General features: G+C 36.6%; 1 protein-coding gene across 5 annotated transcripts in view; it reads left to right on the top strand.

Moving 5' to 3' along the window:
• Positions 1 to 1,180: 1,180 nt before the first annotated feature.
• Prp40 (pre-mRNA processing factor 40) overlaps positions 1,181 to 10,899 on the top strand; it is a 406,566-nt gene continuing 396,847 nt past the window's right edge. For 3 of the 5 annotated variants that reach the window (XR_016548451.1, XM_090394274.1, XM_090394270.1), the window contains exon 1: positions 1,181 to 1,228. The gene's annotated coding sequence lies outside the window, so the exon portion shown is untranslated. Of the gene's footprint in view, positions 1,304 to 10,899 lie in introns of all 5 variants that reach the window. The other 2 variants (XM_090394273.1, XM_090394272.1) reach the window with 2 other exon arrangements.

The following is a 10,899-nucleotide window of genomic DNA, read 5'->3' as shown; positions in this document are numbered from 1 at the left end:
AGCATCCACCACAGACTCAGGGAGCGCATTCCACTCATTCACTACTCTAAAAGTAAAGAACCCAGCTCTAAACACCTTTACTAACCCTTTTGCCCAGTTTCCATAAATGTCCCCTAGTCCTCCCACAACCAGCCCTGTTCTCAAAAATATCTTCTGAATTAATTTTATAGAAACCCTTCAGTAATTTGAATGTCTCAATCATATCTCCGCTCCACCGCCTATCAACCAATTTTTGCAACCCACAAATCCTCAACCTGTTCTCATAAGGTTCATTCCACAGACCTGTTATCATCTTAGTCACTCGCCTCTGGATCCTCTCCACCTCCTCCCGATCAAGAAGAAACCTAGGTGACCAAATCTGAGCACAGTAGTCGACATCAACATCCAGCCCTTGCAGTTTTACATGCCATGGCATTGAGCCAAGCACACACCTAAGCTTGTCATACTTACCAGCCCGGTAATTCCACAAGTACCCTGTCTTAATTGTAAATTCCACACCTTTAGCCACCTCCCAAGTCATGACCTTATGGTCACTCTCACCAATTGGTGGCAACATGGTCATGTTCGTTACAGCCACATTCTCAGTTGCAATTACTAGGTCCAGCACTCTCTTCCCCCTGGTATTTTCCACTAAATGTTGCCGTAGATAGTTGTCCCTTAATAACCGCATAAAATCCAATTCCTTCCTCCCATGTGCCCTCTCCTCTTTCCAGTCAATGTTACCATAATTGAAATCACCCTTATGAAATATTATATCATATACCATAATTGAAATCACTATTATGATGATATTATTGATATATTTGCTAAAACCAAAGCCAGAAAAAAAAAACTTTCAGTAATTAATTTTTTTATTTAAATTTGATTTGAACTGATTTATTTTTATACTTTTTTAAAATGCAAATATGTGTATACCAATGTTGTATTGTGTTATTACAATACAACATTGGTATATGTTGTATTGTGTTACTAAAATGAGATATTATGGAAATGTTGACTTTTATTTTCAATAAACTAAAAACATGCTTATTTTTGAGGACCTCATAATGATGTTGCGCCTCTGGTCTCCAAAAGTATAAATGCGGCCCTGGACATTGATGAACATCGTAAAACAACTAGTTATATACTTTCAGAGTTGAGTACTGTTGTTGTAACTTCAAAAAATCGAGATGGCGCTAGTTTCATACACCGCTGTGTTTTTGATTCTGACTAAGAGGTAGTTATAATTGTATGTATTTGTTTTTTATTTAATTAATTTTACTATTTTATGTATTTTACAACGCTATTTATCTCAGTTTTTATGGTAAGTTTTGTTTTGCTTGTGTGTGTCGAGATTATCAATTTACTGTAGGTTATTGGTGGTACACTTTTCTAAGATTTATTATGTGACGAAAGTATCGTTTAAATAGTGTGTGTAACTTTGTATTTTGAAAAATTTGTATATTTATATGTGTATAAGATTCTGGTCACTAATTTGTGTTTTAAGACATACGTTTATGAGTTGTGTACGATTTCAGACAGCGCATCTTTTTATGAACCGTTTTAATGTAATTAACACGAATTTCTGATATGTGATCGCAAGTGGAGAGTATGGGATAGTAACACATAATTAGACTTACATCATTAACCCAATCTTTGGGTTAGCATCATATGACTTCTGGAACTGTACCATGTAAACATACGTTCAATTAATCATATTCACAGAACCAGTGAGCAAGTGGGTTTCCCCTTCTTGAATACGGTGCTCATTTGCTATCAACATATCCCATCCCCTCTCACGTTACTCTGTTGTTATCTTGTATTGTCAAGTTATACATTTCAGCCTTCTAAGCATTACTAACATTATCAGTCCATATAGGTTTTGTTCTCTGACTTTTAAGTTTCCATTATGTGAGTTATCTGTTATGATATGAACTTTTTTTATTTTTATTTTTTATGTCGAACCCATACACGAGAGGTTATTTAATCAACCCATAGTACATTAGTAACACATATATATATATATATATATATGGGTAGCGGAGGAACTTGTTTACATTTCATTTGAAAGACTGTATATTGTATTCTTTGAGAAACACGACAGGTTGGAGATTATTATTATTATTACGGGCAGCTACAGAAAGTCCTTAGACTCAAGGGAGGCCCTAAGCATCATGTCCCACACAACTATACGACATTCTCACAGTATCTATCATACCTTGCCTTGAACTCACTCACCGTCATAGCAACCACAACAGAATCTGGCAGCTTATTCCATCCGTTTACCACTCTAAAAGTAAAGAACCCAGATCTAACACCCTTGCTGACCACACTCTTTCCCAGCTTCCATAGGTGTCCCCTAGTTCTCCCACCACCAGTCCTGATCTCAAAAATATCCTCTGAATTAATCCTATAGAAACCCTTTAGCAATTTGTATGTCTCAATCATATCTCTCCTTTTCTGCCTATCAACTAATTTCTGCAACCCCCAAATCTTCAAGCTGTTCTCATAAGGTTCATGCCATAGACCTGCTATCATCTTGGTCACTCGCCTCTGGATCATCTCCACCTCCTCCCCATCAAGAAGAAACCTAGGTGACCAAATCTGGGCACAGTAGTCGAGATGATATCTTATCAAGGCTCGGTACAGAGGTACAATAACTTGCTTGTCTCTGCTCGTCAAAGTATTTTTCAACAACCAAGTGAGTCAATGAGCTGATTTAGCCACTTTTGCAATGTATCCCCTAAACTTCATCTCCCTATCCACCAACACTCTCAAGTCTCAGGCCTCATCAATCTCTTGGAGTACAGTTCCACCACTGTGGTATACTGCTGCTAATCTTTTCACCCCAAAATGCATAACCTTACATTTGTCACATTAAATTGACATCCATTCTCTTCAGCCCAGAACTCCAATCTATCCAAGTCGTCCTGCAAGATTTTGACATCTTCTACATTCACTATTGCCCTACCGAACTTTGCATCATCAGCGAACAAATGAACTGTTCCTCTTAGATCCTTCCCTATATCATTAATGAACAAATTAAACAGCAGTGGTCAAAGAACAGAACCCTGCAGCACACCACTAGTCACAGGCCGTCTTTTGGACTCTACTCCTGAATAAACTACTCTCTGATATCTCTCCATCAACCACCCACCTATCAATCTCACCAACCCTATATCCATTCCCATATGTTGTAGTTTACAGATTAGAATTCCATTGGTATCCTGTCAAATGCCTTAGCCAGGTCCAGCAGTATCACTGTAAAACCCATTACCCTTATCCAGTTCACTGTATTATAAAACTTGAGCAAGTTACTGAGGCATGATTTAGCCTTCACAAAGCCATTCTGACCTTCATCCAGTATCTCATTTTCATCAATTCACTCCTGTATTATTTTTCCCTTGACTACTTTCTCCAAGACCTTGACAACGACTCCTGATATGCTGATTGGTCGGTAATTTTCAACAGTAGTCTTGGATCCTCCTTTATGCGGTGGAACTATTTTCCCCTCTTTCCACACCTTCGGGACTAAACCAGACCCGAGACTAAGATTAAACAACATGGTCAAGGGCACTGATAATTCTTTAGCTGCTTCACGTAAGATCCGTGCCAGTATACCATCCAATCCCACAGATGTATTCACATTAAAGTTCTGTAATCGACTATTCACATCCACTTCATTCATCACAATTCCTGTATAAACTAATGGTTCCTTCATTTTTTTAATGTCACCACCTGGATGATATACTCTTGCAAAGTGCTCGCTCAGTAATTCCACTATATCTACTGATTCAGTGACCTCCTTACCATCGTCATTCCTTAAAATCATTTTGCCGTGTACAGTTTTTTTTTTTTTTGCTTGCAGCATATTGAAAGAACTGTTTGGGATTCTCTTTAGCTTGCATAGCTAGTTTCCTTTCATTATCTGCTTTTGCTTTTTTTACCACGCTCGTTACCCTTTTGGCCTGCACTTTATACCGTTCGTTTGTGTGCCTGCAGGTCATTTCTTTCTTTGAATTCTCTCCACAGTTGTTTCTTTTTTTGCAGCTCAAGCTTAATAGTGTTATTCATCCATTTAACCCCTACTTGTTTTACTATTCGGACCCTAGGTATACAATCAGCCATAACCTCCTGTAAATGCTCCTTGACCACTTCCCATGCTCTATCGACATCCAGCTCTTGCAGTTGTACATGCCATGGCACTGATCCACGCAATATCCTAAGCTTGTCATGCTTGCCAGCACGGTAATTCTACATATACCCTGTCTTAATTGAAAATTCACACCTTTAGCCACCTCCCAGGTCAAGACCTTATGTTCATTCTCACCAATAGGTGGCAATATGGTCATATTCATTACAGTCAAATTCTCAGATGCTATTACCAGGTCAAGCACTCTCACACCCCTAGTATTTTCAATTACATGCTGTCTCAGATAGTTATCCCTTAATAATTGAATAAAATCCATTTCCTTCCTCACTTTTCCTCCTTCCAATCAATGTTACCATAGTTGAAATCCCCCATAATAATTACCCTCCTTCCACTCATTTCATCAATTTGTTTATGCATACTATCTCCACCATCTATTCCATTACCTGGTCTATAGCAACACCCAACTGTATATTTTGTTCTGCCAGTCTCAATCTCGCACCAAATACCCTGAAATGAGCTCTTTTCACTATCCTGAGATACAACTTCAATTCTCCTTGGCTGCAGTTTATCAGCTATCATCAATAACACCCCTCCCCCTATATTATTCTCTCTCTCTGGCCCTCCTAAACACACTATAACCTACACATTCTATCCCACTAACTATATCATCTTCTGTTAGCCATGTTTGACTAATGTCAATAACCTGTGGCCAGGAAGAGCCAATCAAGGCCAACATTAGTATACATGAAATTGGTATTAGTATACATGAAATGCACAAATCCCTTTGGCCCACCCCTATCTTGATGTGTTATTCTAACTATCCCATTCCGATTTCTTGTCCTTAGTACTGGCTTGGGTACATTATATACATTCTTACACTCAACTGTCTCACTGATGTCCGCATATCCACCCCCCCCCCTTGGTAGTTCTAGTTTCCCCGGTTCTGCACATCCACCCCCCCCTTGGTAGTTCTAGTTTCCCCGGTTCTGCACATCCATTTTCACTTCATTCAGCAACACTTTTTCCAGTCTCCGCACACCAAATCCATTTAAATGTAGGCCATCCATCTTGTATAAATCCTTTCCAGATGGAACTGGAAATAAGGACATGGAGAATGAAATTGTTTAATCAACCAGGTTCATATGGCTTATCATGCACATTGTCAGGATAAATTATATGATATATGCTGAACATAACATTGAAATGTCGTACACTTGGCTTGTTGTTGCATTGTATTGCATAACAACTACTGTATTCTAATTCACAGCTATGAAGGGTTTTGATTTGATATATATGCAGGCCAAGGTTAGTTAAATTGGTTTCTGTTACACTTGGTTACACAATGTAGTATTTTGGTTGCATAATGTAGTATTTCAGAAGCTCCTTTGAATCTGCTTATTTAGTTGTTGAATTTGGTGACATTCCTGTGAGCTGCTAAAGTTTTTATTTGAATGGATGAATCCCAAAATTATTTTTTCTGATGTTTTTCCACATGTTTTGCTTGTTGTTCCATACTGATCTCTACAAATTGGTCTGTCTGTCTGATGTAGTAAATACCACATACACAGAAAACTTTCTGTACTCCTGGTCTTTTGTTTAGGTGGTTGTAGCAACATGAAAACTTTTTGTATAGGTGTAAAGGCAAATTTTAATTGTACTGTTAAGCACTTCTGCTATTTTACCTGTGATGTTTTTTATGTAAGGCAAGGAAACTGCACCTTTACAGTTGTCTTAGGTATTGCAATATGCATGGGTTCATTACTCGCTATGTACGCAAAGTCACATGATCAAGTGAGCATAGCTGTTAATGTCACAGATGTGATTGGTGTACCACCGTGCAGTAGACTAGGAATGAATGCACTACCATGAAGAACACTAGAAATCATTCTGCAGCAAAATTGAAAACAAAAATCAAGTGAGCATAGATGTTAATGTCACAGATGTGATTGGTGCACCACCGTGCAGTAGACTAGGAATGAATGCACTACCATGAAGAACACTAGAAATCATTCTGCAGCAAAATTGAAAACAAAAACAAATTTCAGAAAGGAAACAAGAGAACTGAAAAACCAGAAAAATGCCAAATATTACATATTAGACACATAAAATAATCATAAAAACAAGTAATTCTAATAATATTGAGTGTTTTTTCTTTCTTTCCATAAAGAGAAATTATATGACCTTCCCGAAGGTAACTTTCACTGTATAAATAACTACTTTTCTTTCTATTAAACTCAGTTTTCTATAGTACAGTCTTTACAAACATCTCGAGGAAATGACAACTGATCTATGATGCGTTCATTTGTTCATAACAGTTCCATCTTCGTTATTTGTAATCTACTAATTATTACTTTTACCCAGAATATAATAAATTCCATATATTATTATTCTTTCTTTTCCTTGTTCAAACCATACCATGATCAGTTATTCACAAATTTCAAATAATTACACGATATTCATTTATTTTTCCTTGCAGCAAAGAAATTAAACTTCTCTAAGTTTAACTATGATTTGTAATGTTTACATTATACAAATTCTAGAAATAAAGCTTCTAATTTTTTTTTAGATGCTGTGATTAAACGCCAGTCTGATGGATCCATGTCTTTCTCTATTTACAGAAAACCTATACATACAGGTAGATACCAGCAGTCCCCCCCCCAGCAATATGGGATTATAAAAGCACTATATAGCAGTGCAAAATTAATCAGTTCAGATAACAATGCCTAACTACTGAACTTAACCATATCCTAAACACATTATACAAATTCTAGAAATAAAGCTTCTAATTTTTTTTAGACGCTGTGATTAAACGCCAGTCTGATGGATCCATGTCTTTCTCTATTTACAGAAAACCTACACATACAGGTAGATACCAGCAGTCACCCCTTCCATCAATATGGGATTATAAAAACACTATATAACAGTGCAAAATTAATCAGTTCAGATAACAATGCCCAACTACTGAATTTAACCATATCCTAAACACCTTCTTAGCCAATGGCTAGAACCCCCAAAAAATTCAAAAATTTTTAAAATCAGTTAATCACAACCCCCCCCCCCCCTTTTATAGCAGGGATTACAGGAAATCTCGCTCAAAACGAATTTGATATACACGATAATCAGTTAGCACGATTGAGTGAAATGATACTATTTCCTGCTTTAAGCGAGTGATTAATCAGTTAATGCGTTTTTTTTACGTTACGCAAAATTTTTGTCGCCAATCCGCAGCGAGCAAAAAACCTGGAAATCATTAAGAGAAAGTGGCACTAGTAATACAATGTTTGTGCAAGAACTGGGATACAGTGAATCTACAGTTTGGACTATAGAAATTAACAGCAAAGTTAATTTAATACAAAGAACAAGGAAAAGTTGCTTGCTACTGCTTCTTTAAGCATGCATATCACCCAAAATAGAAGCCATTTAATGATCGAGATGGAGTGTCTTCTATCACTCTGGATTGAGGATTATGACCAAAAAAGAATACCTCTTAGTTAGTACATGGAATAATCAGGTAAAAGTTCTCATTATTTTTACCTCATTGAAAGAGACCGAATTTCAAGAGGAATATGAAAGCTTTACTGTGAGTTTAGGATGGTTTGACCATTTTAAAAATCGAACTGGACTGCATAATGTAAGAATAACTGCAGATTCTGCTAGTGCTGATAAATATTCTATGGCCAAGTTTCCTGAAGAATTTCAAAAGATCAGGAGGGTGATTAAGATGATCTGAAAATATTCAATGTTGATGAAATTGGTATCTTTTGGAAGCATATACCAACAAAAACTTTCTTAGCTAAAACTGAAGTATCTTAATCAGGATTCAAAGTATCTAAAGATTATCTTATGCTTTTATTAAGAGACAATGCAGAAGGTGACGTTAAACTCAAGCCTATGTTAGTTTATCGTGTGCAAAATCCAAGACTTAACATTATTGACGAAATCAGCACAATTGGAAAAGAACCTGGATTTAATGAACTGGATAAGAAGTGATAAACTTGTTCGATTCTGATTCAGAACATTTAAGCGAGAATGATCTCCTTCAATTAGAAGAACAGCGTGCATATGAAGAAGAAAAAGAAAAGGAGGGCGAACAAGAGGAGAACATTATGACTAAGAAGCTAACTACAAAAGAACATGAGCTAGTTTTCAATCACATTGAGTATGCTGAGGAAATTTTGTTTGATGCTGATCCTGATATGGAATGAAACTTCAAAGTCCATTAAAATCTTGATAAAGTGATCGCCAGTTATCGTAAATTGCATGACAAGATGAAAAAGTAGAGCATGATTCAAACATGTTTACTTAATTTTTTGTAAAACCTAGCTCAATCAAATGTGTAGAAAGGCTTATGTGTTCGTCGTTCATGTTGTTTAATTTTGACGGTGTATATATATATATCAACACAGAATTATTAGTAAAGAATTATTTATTGACTTATTGCTGATATTTCGCTGGTGTTATAACCAGCATCTTCAGAGCACAAAAAAACAAAAGCACAAAAACACAGATTTTGTGCTATATATATATATATATATATATATATATATAAAAAGATAAGCCGAAATTTGAAATGTTTTTGTCACTTTTTTTTGTCTTACCGGCTCTTACCAGCCCAGAACTCGGGGGTTGGGTGCTGTAGGTTCCAGGGAGGGGGAGGCCCCCTCCTAGTGTGTGTGTGTGTGTATATATTTTGTAGCAATAACAAAGACTGAAGTCTTAAAAAAAAAGATGCTGAAGATGGTGTTATAACCAGCATCCCTGAAGATGCCGATTATAACACCAGCGAAATATCAGCAATAAGTCAATAAATAATTATTTACTTATAATTCTGTGTTCTGATATATACCGTGAAAATTAAACAACTAGCTCAATCAAATGTTTAGACATTAAATAAAATTTAAGCAATTGATTTTTATCCTCTAGCTTACACTGTAATTTTTTTCCAAATTTATGCTAACTGATGGATGAATTATAATTATTCCTATTATTTATTGTATTTGATTAATGCACATTAACTGATGGATTAATTAATCATGTTAAGCGAGGTTTTCCTGTACTCTTAAATCTATCACCATTCCTTATATCTGGAGTACATTCTAAAAACTAACAAAAATCCTATGAAAATATGACCTCACAACTAGTTATAAACCACATAAGAAATTGGCGTCGCTTATCCACTCCACCAAAGACCAGCCACTTCCTCTAGACCGACCTGGAGTATACCAGGTAGGGCTAGAGCAGTGTTTCTCAATGTGGGGAAATTTGAATATTTTGGGGGGAAATTAGAAAAATGTACATATTTATATTATTAATAGCTGATTATTATGCTGGGGGGGGGCATAAAAATCTTTGAGGTGGGGCATGATCCAAAAAAGGTTGTGAAACACTGGTCTAGAGGAAGTGGTCCCTTGCAGTTACCAGCTGTCCTACTATGGCCAAACAGGCAGGACAGCCAATAATAGGATATCTGAACACAAGGATTACATCTGGGTTTCAACAATACAGCCACTCAGGACTTGCTGACCATGCATTGGACACCCACCACAGCATATGCTGGAAGAAGGCCACTTTATTACAATGCAGCAAGTGCGAGTATGAAATATTATTCCTTGAATCAGCCTCAGCTCAGAAAACTTCCCAAACCTTACAAATTTGGGTGCATGAGACTGCCCCAAATTTGGGAAGCTTGCATTCTAAGAACATCAGTCCAATGGCCATAACAACCCAATATAGCCCACTTGGGGGGGGGGGGTATCTTTAGGCCTCTATGACCAACTTCAGTTGCTTTTCTTCAGCCTCATTTGCATAGTGTTAGTGGTCTGCGTGCACATATCATTGTTTTGTGATCCCTGAAGATGGCAGTGTAACATTGCCAAAATATAGGTAGTTGTTTAAGTTTTTAGAATTAATAATATAGTTTTGCAGTAATAATGTGAAAATAAAATTGAAAAAAATTATTTTTATAAGAAAGATTCCTAATTCTACACCAACTTTGGTCAGCGTTGATAAAAAAATATACCCAAGTCAGACCTCGGACAATGTGAACGTGAACAACAGAACGTGGCAGCATCCAGCGTTGTTCAAACTTAGCATTGCACTGAATCTACATTCGGATATTCAATTTAATAGCAGTTAGACGGCCACAACTGTATATAATGATATATAACTGTATAAACCATTTCCCACCTGAAACTCCCCATGTAGCAGACGTAGTGGGCTGGTGGGGCATTTCTTGGGGAATGCTGTAACAGCACCTACACCTATATCAAAATACACCTGCCCTATGGGCACATCTCCTGAAGTTATGGCACAGGACAACTGACAAGCCACCATGTTGTGCCTACACCATATATTCTGGGAGAACGATTGTAATGGGGGTAACAGTTTTTTAACAGTGTCCAATGACCAAGAAGTGACAGACTTAAGTAATTTAACAATTTTCTTCTTAATCCTGTTAGTTGGGTTATAGTTCACAAGTTGATAAGTGCTGTTATTAATTAATTCATATAATCAATGTAAGTTGATATGTTTAGGACAACCATGGCATTACCTTTGTCTGACTTTGTTACAATTATATCTTGATTGCTGCTGGTTTGGTTTTGGTAAGATTTCTACTTGCAGCTTTAGTTTTATTCAAAACATTACTGGTTTCTAAATAATATATTCATAAAACTGGATGTATAATTACAATTCATAAAAAAAATAACATAAACCACACATTAAATTTAACAATTTTGGTGAAGCAGGCTTCTCAGATCATGCTCTTA

Source organism: Typopeltis vanoorti, chromosome 6, assembly GCF_054136105.1.
Source record: "Typopeltis vanoorti isolate ZY-2024b chromosome 6, IOZ_Tvanoo_1.0, whole genome shotgun sequence".
In the NCBI taxonomy this organism is placed as follows: Eukaryota; Metazoa; Arthropoda; class Arachnida; order Uropygi; family Thelyphonidae; genus Typopeltis; species Typopeltis vanoorti.
Note: the sequence above shows the minus strand (reverse complement) of the source record. Positions and strands in the feature narration are given on the sequence as shown.